The 15,599-nt window shown below is 42.8% G+C and overlaps 2 long non-coding RNA genes across 2 annotated transcripts in view; one reads left to right on the top strand and one right to left on the bottom strand.

Annotated features, from left to right (window-relative positions):
- LOC128792575 (uncharacterized) overlaps positions 1 to 14,183 on the top strand; it is a 145,770-nt gene extending 131,587 nt beyond the window's left edge. The window contains exon 4 of the long non-coding RNA XR_008432450.1: positions 13,512 to 14,183. This is a non-coding gene — a long non-coding RNA (uncharacterized LOC128792575). The remainder of the gene's footprint in view (positions 1 to 13,511) is intronic.
- LOC128792574 (uncharacterized) lies at positions 13,152 to 14,431 on the bottom strand. The gene is made up of 2 exons (XR_008432449.1): positions 14,197 to 14,431; positions 13,152 to 13,584 (listed from the first exon to the last, which is right to left on the bottom strand). It is a non-coding gene; the product is annotated as an uncharacterized LOC128792574 (long non-coding RNA).
- Positions 14,432 to 15,599: the final 1,168 nt, after the last annotated feature.

The following is a 15,599-nucleotide window of genomic DNA, read 5'->3' as shown; positions in this document are numbered from 1 at the left end:
CTATCATCATTTGCCTTCCCTCTGCCAAATACAATAAAGACTCGTTAAGAACTAATCATGCTACTGTGACCTTTTTTTTAATCCAAACATTAGCTAGACCTGCACTGAGTCAACACTCCTATTGTTACACCTGCAAATTGTACATAGAGAGGAGCATACTTCAGAATTAATGAGCACAGCTGTGGTCTCTCTTACATTCAACACTTGTAAAATAGACCTCTTTAAAGTGCCATTATCACAATATTGATAGAGTTATTTATAGTACTGCAAACGTTCCCAGTCATAACAGAGTCCTTGTTATCCCCCACAGCAGTTCATGTTGTTGCCATCTCCTGGACTCATTCCACAGTTTGTGATAAGGCACCACGTGGACAATCTTTTACGAACAAACTATAAAAGACATTAGGAAAACTTCTACATAGGCAAGTTTTGAAGCTGGGAATAGGTCAAGCTGTCAAGACCCAGCCTGCACAAGACTTACCATGTTCTTGTGCTGTGCAGTTTCCTGTAATTTCTGGGTGGGATGTGAAATGAAATTACAGGAAGCACAAGCTGCAAAGGATCTGGATGGCATTGTCCAAATGAGAGCTGCTTTTTGCAGTTAGTAAGACTGTTTTACCATAATTCAGTAAAACAGATGTAAGTTCAAACTCTTGGTGTCAGTCGCTGAAAACAAATACCACAGGTGCCAACTTTGGTTGCTAAGGGAATACAAGCTCCTCGGGCTTCCCAGTACGTGTGCAAACAGCTAGAAATTGGCCAAGGCAGAGGTTCTGCTGTCAACAGGAAGGGAGTTGCTTTTCTCAGGTGTCTTTCTACTCAGCTTGATCTCCTGACACATTACTGAAGTATCAGCCAATGCGGTCAAGATGAAGTCAGTAGTAGACTTCATCAGTGTGAGTTTTCCTATTCTCAGAACTGCACTGCCAGGCATTTGTTTGTGATATTAGTCTTATTATAATATTTCATATTAAGTTTTGTCACACTTGGCTCTGTGTGTCCATTAAAGATGTGGATCCATTAAAGATGTGGATATAGCATTTGTGGGGATGCATTCATGGGAAGGTCTCCAGAGTCATCCTGGAAATCCAACAAACCCAGTGTCCCCAACCCTTTTCCTCCCTCTTTCTGGTTTTACTTCTCTTCTTATAGGACAGGAAATGACTTTGCTTCTGATCCACTGTCCCTTATCTGAGGAAAATAGTTTTGTCATAATTCAGCTTTCATTTTGGAAGGAATTGCTGAAAAACCTCAATTCCCCCAAGAGTAAAAGTTCAACTAACACTTGGCTACTTATGAATTATTTCCCCAGATCCACCTAGTTCATATCTTAAGTGCTTTGTGGCTGAAAAGTCAGATCTAAAATAACTTCACTTTATATTGTCCCCCTGAATATAAGAGATTATTTTCATTGTACAGGTCAGCTCAGAGAACCAGCCAAGCAGTGTTTAGCTCACAGGTGTTGCTGGTTCAGATCTCCTGAAGGCAGAGTAGACTTGTATGGTGATTCCCAGCTAAAGGCTGGTTGGCTCCTGTGAAGTTATTTGTCAGCTGCTCCTGGCTCCCTGGGGAAGGGAGGAGGTGAACTCCTGTTTTCTCTGAGGCAACAGGGAGGTACTCCAGCACAGAGTTTGAAATCCCCAAATTCCCACACTGAGCTGCACTTCTCAGGGAGGATTTGAATCCAAACATACTCTGTTATTCATAATCGTTTGGGAAATAACTGATTGTTGCAAAAATATTTTTCCAGAAGTCTCTGAGTTGGTTTTTTGTTGTTTTGTTTTGTTTTGTTGTTGTTGGGGTTTTTTTGGTTTTGTTTTCTTTTGTTTTCTTTTGTTTTGGTTTTTGTTTTTTTTTACTTTCAAATAATTTCTATTATCAGATTTGCTTATCTCTGTGAGCATGTACATTCTTACCATAATCTGGAGCACTCTGATTTTGTTAGTGCATTTATCCTCAGCTATATCAGTATATTAGAATAAAAGCTGAAGAGAGAATGGGAGGAATAGGTGGTATCAAAACCTTCCAGTTACTTTTTTACTTGGGAGAGGTTTACATTTTGAGTAGCTTTTCAGGGTTTTGGAAATGTTTCTGTTTCTCAATAAAAGGAAATAAAGGGACAGAATAGTTATGGGGACAAGAAGTTCTGTGGAAGTGAAGGAAAGGCAGAGAAGGCTGGAAACCTGGAACCCTGTCACCTGGAACCCTGCTCTGCCATTTTCCTTTGAGTGACCTTGTTCATCAGAAGAAAGCTCTTCCGTAAGGAAACACAGAGCTGGGCTGAAGTGAGGGACAGGGAGCAGTAGGGAGCTTTTTGTTTCCATAAACTTAGTGAGGGATGGCACGCATCTTCACTGCACATGTGATTAAACTAATCTAGTTAAAATCAGAAAAGGATTTCTCATAATTCAATTGGAGTTGTTTTTAATGTTTGGACTTTGGTCAAGGACAGCTTTATTGATTGAATTTAATTGCTTATATTTTCCTGTCCATTTATTGAAGCCCATTTTTCAAGTCACTTGAGAGGCTGCTAACATTTCAGAAAGAGGATATGCCAAAGCATTGCTTTAATTCATTATCTTTTTGGACATACAGTAGTTGCTACTTGGCCCAAATTAAATCCGTTAGAGAATGTGATAGCATAATTACTTACAGGTATCCAAAACTGCTTTTAACAGAATTTTCTAGGAGGTTATGCATAAGATTTGTTTTGCCCTTACATTGGATGCAAATGTCTGGGATTTCAATGATAAATAAATATTTCATCAACTGAGGACAGATTTTTCTCATTTCCATATGTTGCTGATGGACTAAAATTCTTGTGAGGTCTTTATTTTTCCTTAAAAATAAAAGTCTTATGAATTACTCAGTCACTTTTTCTAAATGTGTAAACACAATGACCCTTGAGGTAAAGAGGAAACCACCTGTGATTCTGACTTGATTTTTTTTCTTTCAAACTGTGCTCAACCCTGAAAGACTTGCTAGACAAAACTCCGCATTATCTTGATTGTTTCACACTGTATTCTGATGACATCAAGTCTGTGATTCTCTAAAAGTTATGTCAGCCTGATTCCAAATGGAGTGAAGGGCTGGATGTGTCCAGCCTGGAAAGACGTATGGGTTGGAAAACACCACAGGAAGGTCACCAGTGAGTTGCACTGCAACCCCACAGTCACAGCCCTTGCACGGAACCGAGCTCCTGTAAGCTCTGTCCCTGCTTTCCTGACCTATCTGCTCCTATTTCCTCATCTTCTGCTCCCAGTGGTGGCTTCCTGCCTTGGAGAAGTTCTCAGTCTAGCAAAGAAACGGGACATGAGCAGCTCTGTAAGGACAGAGGAGCGTCTGCTGGCACTTGTGGACCCACTTGGTGTTGGGCTCAGCTCTCTGGCTCCGCACTGAAAGTACCTTGCATTATCTTGTGTTTTGTGAAAACTAAAGCTGCAGTGGTTGCAGTTTACAAGATTGTATTTATTGATACAAGGTCTAGGCAGAAAATGTGAATCTACCTACAAAAACTCACATTCAGTGCTTTTCAGGCACTTGACTGTTTTGTTAGGGAGATGCATAAGACAAAACTTGGTTTAGTTTCAAAAACTTCAAATCAGACACAATCCAGACTTACATATTATTTTTTCTTATTTAAGAGAGCATAATGTTTCCTTGGAGTGAGACAAGGTTCTCACAAAGACCCCAGGATTTATCCTCTTCTTGCAATAGCTCTGTGGTTAACAAATGCAAGCTGAAATACCTGATGTATGTAATACCTCTCCTCCCCCCAAAACACCAAACATTTAAATGTTGCCTAATTCACAAAAGTTTTGCTTCGGAATCCAGCGATCATATCTGATAAAAGGCACAAGGAATTCCTTTCACAAGGAACTGAACCACAGATGGTTATGTGATTTGAGGGCCACTGAACATCAACAGTTTTACCAAGTGAATCAGAATTACAGAAACACCTGCATGACTGCATCTGCAGACTCAGCTAAATTACGCTTCCATCCAGCCACATGATATTTAATGTGTAATTCTTCTGCATTTTAATCAAATGCATTGTAATGACAGTACAAAATTTCAATATGAATGCACCTTAATGTAGGAGTAACTAATAGCTACCATCCATTAGTACCAGCTAAGAGACATACTTCCTCCTAAGCAACAGGGGCATGGTTATTTTAACTCATTACCTGCTTTGTAAATGACATTTAATTGCACATGAAGTGGGGATGTTCACAGGACACTGCTGGGAATGCAAGATTGAGCACCCAGAAGTTAGCAAATATTTGAAAGAATATTGTAGAAAGGTGTTCATGAACCCCTGCATGGCAAGACAGGCTCTGTGCACTCTTCCCAAATGGTGCCTCTTCCCTGTAAAACCTGCTCCAACTTTAGCAGTTTAGTGCTGTAAAATTTTTGCTGAGCACAAGCAAATGTGAAGTTTCTAAAGGCTTTTGAGATTCAATGGATTTTTGAGACTTCCATAAAACAGCCCTTGAGAAAGAGATGATGTAGGACAGTCTCCTAGCTGTTGTTTTCAAACCAGGATGCTATCAGTGCTTTACAGGTCAAACTATGAGAACAGTAACACTGAAAAATATTTCCTAGAACCTTTCTTAAGGATAGATTAATTAGTTTGGGTAAAATTTTTCTAAAAATAAATCAGCCTGACCAAAAAAAAAGAATTTTGGAAAATGTCTCCTAGTGGTTAATACTAAGTAAAATTTTGAGCATCAAAAATCAACCTTTAAAACAGAAAAGACTGGCCAACCTTGACTGACCAACCTTGGGAGATGGGTAACTGTGAGTTACTGTGTGCCGAAATTGCTCTCATTTGGCTTTATCCTGAGGTGTGCCCCCAGTTTAGCCAGAGGTCAGTTCTGATGTCCACAGGGACTAAATTCAAGATTTTGGCCCTGGTACAAGGTTCTGCCCACAATGGAGCTGGGGAGATCAGGGCCAGATCTCTGGGAAACAGACACTGTTGTATCCTGGTACTCTGTTAGAGGCTTGTTCATGCTTCTAGTGCCAGTAGGGAAAATGTGAAAGCATGGAGTAAGCTAGAAAGTGAAGATTTAAACTAAGCAAATTAATTCCTGAAGGGCTGGCTATTGAAACACTGTGCTTCCTGCCCATGTTTGACTTTACTTCAATTCATTGGTCCCTAGTGCACCCAGAATTATAGCTCAGTAAACTTCTCCAAGGATCATACATTTAAAAAAAAACAACCATCCAAAATCTCAAAGTGTGGCTTAAAAGCAGGAAACCTCCTAGCAGAAAAGAGATTGAGAGAACACGTCTTGACGTGGTAATTTCCTCTTTCAGACATGGACACAATTTCATTACAAATTACTCTGAAATTAGTAATTATTTTCATATGGTTAACAAAAAATACTGATTCAACATTTGCATCTCCCTGAATTGCAGTGGAGTGGGATTACAAATGGCAGAGATACATCAGTTTTAGAAAACATATTGAAGACTTCAACTTCATGATGGAAAGTGTTCTGTCATTACTTGAATGGCATGTGAATACCCACAGAGTGGGGAGCCCACAGTTACCACAAAAGATGCTAAAAACAGGTACATGGAAATAAAATGTAAATGCTCAAAGTTAGCTCAGCTTTCCATTTGTTTTCCTAAGTAGTGAGTGTTAAAGCTCCAACCATCCTGCCTAGGTGGAGCCACAGACAGAGCCCAAATATCCAAGTCCCACTTAATTCCTTAAAAGACCTGCCCTTTCTTTAATGGAGTGACTTAACTGTTTCATGGCAAACAGAAGAGACCACACAGAATAAAGCTACTTTATGCAACAGCCTTGGATTCCAGTTTGTGTCTAAGAAATATTTACCATAAGCCTGCAAAAGCTCCACCAAAGCAGCTCCCATGTGGAAGAAGGAAAGAGAGGTTGCACTCGGTGGTCCTGTTAAGTGCAGTGATTTCTAATAACAGCCACGTTTGCTGTGAGTGATCTGGATCAACATCAAAAAAAAAATCCCCATCTAGTCAAGTGCCCAGCAAGGGGTCTATTCTCATGTCCATGCTCATATGTTAAGTCCCATTGACAAGCATTAGTGGGAACTGCATGCACATATGGATATGTGAATAGCCCCAATGGGATCTGCATAAAGCAGTGTTTGACTATACAGAGATCGCTTCAACTGCCACAATAAAATAATAGAAGGGGGGAAGCCTTAAAGAGTGCTGTGAACAAGCCAAACAATTTAAAGAAATTGATAAATAATGGAGGTTAAAAATGAAACAGCAAAATTAAAACAGCATTGGAATCTATTGTTTGAAAAAAATACAAAATGAGAATTATCTTTAAGAAATTAACCCTGGCCAAAATTTATAAAACAGCTCATAACTCCAAGTTCTCTAATTTTTAAAACCTCTTTGTCTTCCCCTTACTCTATATCCTAAATAGAAACAATAGACATAGCAAAAAGCTCTTACTGACAAGAGGTGAGTTAAGAAATGCACTGATAAGCATTGCTCTGCTGAAGAACACAGGACATGAAATAGTGGCAGCTCTACAATAGGTCAATGATAATGATGCTCCTGAGGTTATGCAAGACCGACAGCCACTGTATAAATGTCAGAGCATTGCAGAAACTTCCTGGAAGTGGTTTCTTGCTACCTGAGAAGGCTCCAGCAGCCAGTCTGCTGGACACCAAAAATATCTAAAGAATTTGTTCTCTTTCTGCAGGAAATCTTCAGATTTTCCCCTGAAGCTACTACCTAATTCAAAGTCCCATTTTGGAGATTTTGAGGATTTTTGAATGCCTTTTGATGATTTGGAGAACTGTTCTTACTTATGCTCACATAGCTGAAACAACAAAACCCTTCCTGACAACCACACATAAATAGGTGCAATGAACAATGAAATCATCAATTAACAAAGCAGACAGCAATCACTGCTGTGATAAGTGCCCATATTAAGAACCTAAATTGATGTGATATGGAATAGATGATAAGCAAATAATGGGTATAAATCAGGTCTAATTGTGATCAAGATCACGGTTTCTTACCCTGTTCTGATGCCCATAGTGGAATTCAACTACTGAATTGCAAGTTATTGCAGAGTCCTGCATGTCTATGAAAGTCTCACTGGCTTCAGACCCAGGTCCAAACTGTTCCAGCAATGGTGCTTTGGAACATTCCGAGGTGAAGCAATCCATATGACTGACAGTGAAAGCTCTTATCTTACAGGATGTCCTTTTCCAGGGGTCATTTAGACCAACAGCCAACCTATTAATCACAGTAAACCAAAGCTTGTTAGGTCCCTGCTGGCCAAAGCACTTGAGAAGACAAAAGACACCATGTTCCAGCTGACACCTGCAAGTAATTACACATGGTGATAGCAGTGCCTGAAAGAACAATTTGAGAGCCAATGCTAAGAGGAGAGGTGCATTTCTTTTTTATAGACTGAACTATTTTCTGATCTCTAAGTGCCTTAGGGTCTTAGAAATCAAAGGCAAATTAGGCAGGGTAAAGAAAATCAGTTGCCGGGTGTTTATCTGGAGAAATGATAGATCTCCATTGATTTTGACCAGTTCTGAAAGCAAATTCCCCTTCTAAGATGACACTGTATTTTACTATAAGGTTGTTTAATCAGCGAAATGGCAGAAGGCAACTGCTCCATGGAGAACAGAATCTGGAGGCCCACTCTCCCAGAACATTTTCTCTACCTACCAACAGACTTTTCAGTCTGTCTTCAAATCTTTGGCTATCAGAGCACATATGAGGCATGACAAAGACAGGCATGCATTTTTAGAAGGCAAAATATGATGGCTGATCCTTTCCTAAAAACCTCTGGAGAGAAGAGGAGAGAAGATGAGAAGATGGCTCCTCCTCTGAACAGCACAAACAACCACAGCCAGGTAGGAGAACTCTGAGTTATGTTCCTCTTTAGTGAATATTTATTACATTAGCACTATTTGAATGTTACTGAATCTTGGTTAAAAAGGGAATGATAGGGAGATATTCAATTTAGGCAGAATTTGCTAATAAAACTCAAAATGCATGCTATTTTTTCAGTACTGAATTTTGTTTTGATAAAACCCATTATCAGAAATTGTTTTCACTCTATCAGTGCATTGATATAAGTATCTAGAAATCGTAAGCAGAAAATAATGTTGCAAGGAGCAGTAAGGATATATAATAACATATGTTGCCTTTTTTTCTAGATATCCACTTCTGGAAAATAATCTACCCCAGGTTCCACTTTGAAGACTTCTTCATATTGAAAGAAAAGAGGAAGATGAATTTATATTCAAAGACTGAGAAATAAGTCACCATCATGTCATACCACCACATCCTGGATCTATCAGATATTTTAGAGAAAAACAAGTTTCTTAGATAACATCCACCCCAGCAACTAATTTCAGCTTGTGTTTCATTTTAAGCCGCTGAGTTGATTGGTGGGACAATTTTCTGCACTGAGTCGATCACCAGCATCACTGCAAGCCAAAGGCAGGTCCTCAGCCACTGCACTGATCTCTGCCTAAGTCCCTGAGACTGTTGAGCTGTCCAGGCTTTGCTATCACTGACAATTCCAATGTCCCTCAAACCTCAGTTATCAATTAATAATGCTGCTCAGTGTCTTTTTTTTTTGCTTTGGTTTGTTATAGAGGCATCAGTGTCTCTTCCATGGACAGTGTGTAGTAGTCATGGTGCAGATACATAGGCTGAAATACCATCAGTGACATTCTGCACTTACATGTGGGCAATGAATGAAATGCATGAATCTCATAGAGGTTTGTACGGAAATTGCCCTGAAGAACAGTGGTCTTGGGAAAAGCACCCAGGACCACCTGGAGGCACATGCTCAATGCAGCTGGTGGAGTGTGTGAGGGAAGGCTGTAACTCCAGCTAGCTACAGACAATTGAGGGACTGCCTCAGGTAAATAATTAGGAGGTGCATACACAAAGAAGTGCAATCTCTTCATGTACCACACATGCACTGTGAGCTCTGCTGAATGGGGTTATTTTGCAGAGCTTGACACAATCAACTTGAGCTGAGGTTTTAAAAAGGATGCTTAGTATAGACTGAAAGTGTTTTAACTGTCAGGAATGGCATCTTCCCTGGAGCATTTTTCTCTAGGGGAAAACAGCCTGATCCTCACCAGCTGTAAATGGCAGTGCTGCTCCCACAGAGGAAAGGGCTGTCAATCCACAGCAGGGGTGGCTGGAAAGACCCCAGGGAGCAGTAAAGGAAACCTGAGCATTAAGGTATTCCATATCAGATCCAGTTACATCTGTCTGTAAAATTAGTAACACAGACACCTGGTAGTTATGATTCATGGGCTAATAAATATGTTAAAAGGTAGAGAGGATTCTGCTGAGCCTTGCAGAGAACTGTCTGTGCTATTTGATTTGATAGAGTTTAGCTCCCGGCTTTGGTCAGGGGCTCGGCTCCGTCCGAACTTAGATGGGAGACCTCCAGGAATGTGCCAGAGCTGAAGGAAATGGGATGAGCTCCCTGCTTTCTCTTCTTTCTGCATTACATTGGACTGTAATTGGAGGCACCATGCGGTGGTACTGTAGAGTCTTGAAATTATTACTGCCTGCTCATGGCTTTGACAGTTGTTGAGGGTTTTTGGGTGTTGAGAGAGGAGCAAGTTTGTAGGATGCAAGCAACACATGGGGAACTGCTGTGGTGGATTTGTACGGCCAGAGCAGAAGGAAACTCTGTGAGCAGCAGGACAAGTGTTTGGCAGCATTTCTTACAGTAATCAATTACTGAGACAGAATTGTATCAGAAAAAGGGGCTTGGGATGAAGCTTCAGGCTAATATTCTGCCTGTAATCCAGTCCCATCCAGGAATGTCTGATTCACACTGTGAATAAAACAGGCTTCCAGGTAGAAGATGTCCAGAGATGGGGTCACTGCTTCTCCTTTACCACAGAGCAGAGGCAAAGAGCTCTGAGGAATCAGCCATTTCATACCAGGAGGCAGGAAAGGGATGACAGATCTACTAGTTGGGGGCTGCTTTTTGCAGGGGTTGTGTAGCTCTGGCCACACACAAACTGTCTCTTTTTAAAAATAATATGTTATTAGAGATATATGAATGTGAGATATCTGCACACCTGGCCTGGGTCTGGAGAGCCCATGTAGACTAGTTATTACTTGATTATTCCATTGCACAGGTGTACGTTCCTGCTCCCAAATGCTTATGCAATACCTCTGCTGATGTATACAGACTCACAGCACTGAAGGCTAGAGAAAGCTCCTTGGTACATGACAACATACTGTGTGCCATTGCCCCTGCATTAAATGCATTCACTCGGTTTTAGTTACCACACGACTTCTGGTCTTGCTTTGAAAATAAAATTTTAAAAAAAGACATTATCCACTTTGTGCCTTGAAAGTCAGCCTTTAGCTACTCTGACTATTAAAGCCCCCTAAATTCTCACGAGTTTGTTTGACTTCAACTTGCAGTTATCCATTTCTCTCTGAAAGATTAAAAACGTCCGTATCCAGCAGGTATTTCCAGACACATCTTGTAGATACTTAAATACTTACACATTACACTCGTGTCACGTCCCAGTCTTCTTTCCAGTAAGCGAGGCAGATTGAGCGCTTTAAGTCTTTCACCATTAAGCACTTTCTTCAGCCCTAAAATCCTCTCTGTGGCTCTTTTCTGCACCCTCTCCAGTTTTCCAACAATTTTTTAAAAGTGTGAGCACTAGAAACTGCATAATCTTATATTGTCTGTATTAAAAGTAATTGTGTTTGAATGGGCTCAGCTCATGAAGCAACTGAGATCACTTGGAGTGTCATTCTCATCGCTGTCTGTCACTCCACCAATGTTCCTGTCACCCTCAGATTTATCAGCTGTGAATTTACAGTGTTTACATCCAAATCATTGAGGAAAACATTGACTAGCATCTGACCTGATGCTGATCCTGGTAAAACTCTCTCGTTTGATAACAACTCCTGATTCATAGCTACTTTTTAACAGGCTGTTTGCCAATTCCTAATCTAATTAGTGCATGCTCTGCTGCTATTTCTAATGCTTTTTGATCGGAATATCACACAGTGTTAATTCTAATCTCCATAAAAAAATGAATATCACATCTCTTCATTGACCTTTATCATTCAGTCTTTACCTTCATCATATTATTTGATGCGCCTCATCAAAGAAAGAAATTGCATTTGTCTGCTAAGGCTTATTTCTCCTAAAACTGTATTTACCATCATTAATTCTATTTCTGTTCCTCTTTTCCAATACACGGTAACAGCTCAGGATGTGTTAGAGGCCCAGCTTTGAGGTCAGTACGTTGTGTTATCAAACCAACCACAACAATTCCATTCTTAAACCCATGCTATGAAACCTGATACATTTCATTGCAGTGCCTTGATGCTTATTTTACATTTATATATCATCAGGTGATTAAAAAGGACTACTTGCCACACTGCCTTAAGCATGGCCCATGGAAAAACCCCTAGTACTGACCACTGTTTTCCAAGTGTTTCCCAGTGACCACTGGTACAGAAACCAGTACAACCTTAAGCTTCCAGGGAGAGCTGTGCGCTTCCTGAAGCCTGCCTTAGAACACCACCATGAAAGGGATGATGATGAAATATCAGCTATCATGTAACTATCTATAAATGTTAGATTTCTACAAAGTGATTCCACTGAATTGTAATTAAGGGTTTGAAAGTCGAATGATTTTAAGTGCTAGTTTTAATTACCGCTTGGTGAACTTTAGTGTGTTAGAATTGTCACAACTTTCCTTTAGAATTAGTGTCAAGCCAGGCAATACAGTGGGAAATTATTAACTCATACTTTGGTTCAGCAATTATCTGCATTACAAGGTTTATGCAATTAGCTGTTTAAGATGTCATTATATTTTGCCATCTGGTACACAGGAGTTTATGCATATGAACAGGCACATGTTGAAGTGATTTTCACTATATGACACTTGATCTCAACCCAAATCATCACTATAATGAGTGGAAGACACAGTGTACAGTACATTAGTGGCAGGTGCATACTATCAACTTCATTTTAATAGAAGACTTTCATGTTTCCATTTTTAAAGTATTCTGCACAAGTGCTGAAGAATTAATTGCTCGTTTGCAATCTAGCAAAAACCGAGGACATGTTATTGCTAAATGCTAAGGAACATCAGCTTTCAGGAAAGCGGCCACTTATTTAAGTTCTTTCCAACTGTAACTCCAGGCCAATTCCTGCTGCAGACAATAAGAAAGTCTCAGCTAAGTTCAGCTTAAAATGTTCTCTGGGGAACATGCTGAATTACCTCTGGTAGGCTCAAAACCTCTTGAGGATGCCTGTGGTGTGGTCCATGTGTGACAACCTCCAGTGTCACCAGTCTCTGCCACTGGACAATGTATTGTCACCTGTGTCCTTGGCCTTACCTCTGCCTGATGTCACTTGTGCCTGCTGGCTCATGCTTAACACACAGATTCTAAATCTGGGGGTGAAAAGTGTTGCTGTTGGCAGCCTCCCACCAGGAAATCCTTGCTTCCAGGCGGTACAAAATGTAAATATTGATAACGCCAGCACTGCATACTCAGATAATACCTGGTATTTCTGACACATACTGCGTCTGGCGTTCTAAAAATATTCACAGCCTTTAATTAATTAAATTGCACGCAGCTATTAACCTCATTTGACACAAGGAAACCGGTCTCTGGAATGGTAAGAGACCTCCTCAGTCATGGGAAGGCTGTGCAGAGCCTGAGAGTGAGCTGCCTGCAGGGACCGTGCTCACTGAACTGCAGTGCAGGCAGCTAAAACTGGGCTGCAACTGCAGCGCTGTCCTTTGCCTGCCGAGGCTGGGGCCGTGGTTTGCAGCAGGACATGGGTTTGTCACGGGAGAACGGACAGGATAGCTCCTGCCACATCCTTCTCTGAGCAGGCCTGAGTGTTGAACACATCAGACAACACACTCACGTGGGTCTGCTGGAAAATCACACTTAGGAACAGTCATTATTTTGGGTTCTGGTATTCCACTCAGGATCTTCCCCGTGCCTTGGGGCAGTGCTGGTTGCCTCAGAGCAGGAGGAGGCAGCATTCCCAGACCTGCTTCCAGGCACAGCCCTGGCTCCAAGCAGGGGACAGTGCTGCGTCTCCACGTGCAGTCGCTGCAACTTCATTATTGAATTACATTAACAGGCCGCCCTCTAGTGTCATATTTTATTACTTGGGTAAAAAAAAGTGTGCTCGTTGGGTAAAAAAAAAAATGTGTATTTTGTCTCAGTGAACACCAGTAAAAGAGGCAGTCACAGAAGCAGCCAAGAAACATTTCTGTGGAGCACGTTGGAAAGTTCTCCGTCAGGTTAAAATCCCTAAAGTTTGGAGTTTTCTCCTGAGGTTCTGGAAGTCAATTGCAGAAAGCCCAAGGAAAATATCACAAATCCTGTGCAGAGTTTTCCTTTAAAATCAGTGTTAACATTTCTGTTTCAATTACAGAAACGCAGTGGTATATATGTGCATCTATACCTCTAATGTGAAGTATTTTCTCCTCTTGTATGTACATCAGTGTCATTCAGGAAGATAACAGGGAACATCCTTCAAGGCAACAGTCCCAGTGCACAGGGATTGCTTCACTGAGGCTGAAGACAGGAAGGTGATAGACATAAGCTCACAGGCAATTATTCAGGAGTCTGCAGCATTTTAGAGCTAAAACTTGAAAATACTAATGCTGAACAGACAATAAATACTTTTATGTCCTGAAACCCTTACAAGCATTAGCATTAAGTGACCAGACCTGCCCTTACTGGGCTGGTTAGGAGTGGAAAAGGGGACAAAGCACCTTCAGGACCATTGGCAAGACAGGTCATACCAACAGCTGGTGTGAATTAGCAGGTGAAGGCAGCGCACATCCATCAGCCAGAGACCTGTCCTTGTCTAATAATGTTCCCCCAGGCTGAAGCCACCTGCCCATCTTCTGTTTTTCTGAGCACACACCTTTCTCCCAGGGGAGATCTGCTTGGTTGCATGACAAAGCACCCTTTGGATAAATAACGGGAAGGATCTCAGCGCCAATTGCAGGGCACCAGGATCCGGGATCTGCCCCACACACCGGCCACCGACGGTGGCCAGGGATGGCCTGGGTTGCGGGAAAGGTGGGAAATGGTTTCCTCCAGGGGAGTGTAACATCTGCATCCTCTCTTCTCCTCCAAAACCGCCTGGAATTACGGAAGAAGGAATAGGGGACACCCCACCTTCCAGTCCCACGCGCAGCTGGGGGGACAGAGAAAGCTTGACTCTGCCGACATCAGTCACGCGCACTGCGGCTTGACGGGAACCTTGCCAAAGCAGGGCGAGGGTGCTCGGAGGCGTTAACCCGGGTGCATTTTCCCCGCTTTTGCCGTATTTTTTGCCGGTTGCGGCCTCACGGGCCGCCCCCGTCCCCGCGGCCCCCTCAGGCTCCCGCGCGCTTCCCGCCGGGAGGGGGCGCTGCGCCGCTGAGGCGGTTGGGGGGGGGGGCGCGGCGGGAGGGGCGGGGCGGCGCCGGGCGCGCGCGGCCGCCTCCAGGGGGCGCCGCGGGGCGGGCGCGGGGGCGCGCGGCGGCGGGGGCGCGCGGACAGGTGCGCACACACCCCCCCAGGTGCGCGGGCACGGGAACATCCCCCCGGGTACCCCCGCGCCCCGAGCCCCCCGAGCCCCCTCTGTCACCGCGTCGCACACGGGAAGGGGCAGCAGCGAGGAGAGCAGGGGCCCAGGGGTTGCGCCCGTCTCAGTATCTCGTCTGGGGGAAGCTGTTGGGTGTTACCACCCCGACCCTCCGATGTGTGTTTTGCAACCGTGCAGGAACGCAACTGGGATTATTTATTATTGTTCCCTCTTATTAATTTAATTAAGTCTTGTTGGTGTAGCTTCTTTTTTTTTTTTTTTTTTTTTTTTTTTTTTTTTTTTTTTTTTGCCCCGTATTAAAGGAAATGAAGTCAACATCATTAAAAGGAGTGGAATAGGCGTATGCCAAAGTATTTGTAAGAGCACGTTAAAAATATTCTAATATGAATTCCAGCTGCCTCGCAGGCCTCTGGTAACTTTTCCGAAGAAATCCAGCGACGCCGCAGCCCCGCTGCTGTCGTCTGTGGGCTGAATACAAATTTGTGGCAACAGGGGGAAGCAACCTTCGTTATTTCCTACAGTCACACTTTTTAAATCAAGTTAACTAGGAATTTTTTTAAGCCTTTGGCATTGCCTTTGGAGTAAGGCTCATGATGTTTGGGATTAAAGGGAAATTGTACCAACCTCACCTGCTCCAGGGAACAGCAAAGACCCCGGTGAGCCCACACCAGTGCCACGCAGGGTATGTGGCATGGCAGGGGGCTGATGGGGTACCTGAGTTCCAGGGGCTGTGTTTTGGGGTATCCCTGTTTAAGTACAGCCATGTGTTGTGTTCTGGTGTGCAGAGTGGTGTTCTGGTGTGTCAGAGTACGGGGCTACCTGTGTGGCAGGGTACCTGTGGGCAGGTGTAGCAGTATATTGGGGTAACTGCGTGCTGGGGTACCCACGTGAAGGTGCAGTGCTGTGCTGGGATCCCTGTGTTTGAGTGCTGTGCACCAGCAGGACCTGTGTGCTGGGGTACCTGTGTGCTGGGGTACCTGTGTGATGGGCA

Source organism: Vidua chalybeata, chromosome 9 (assembly GCF_026979565.1).
Source record: "Vidua chalybeata isolate OUT-0048 chromosome 9, bVidCha1 merged haplotype, whole genome shotgun sequence".
Classification (NCBI taxonomy): Eukaryota; Metazoa; Chordata; class Aves; order Passeriformes; family Viduidae; genus Vidua; species Vidua chalybeata.
Note: the sequence above shows the minus strand (reverse complement) of the source record. Positions and strands in the feature narration are given on the sequence as shown.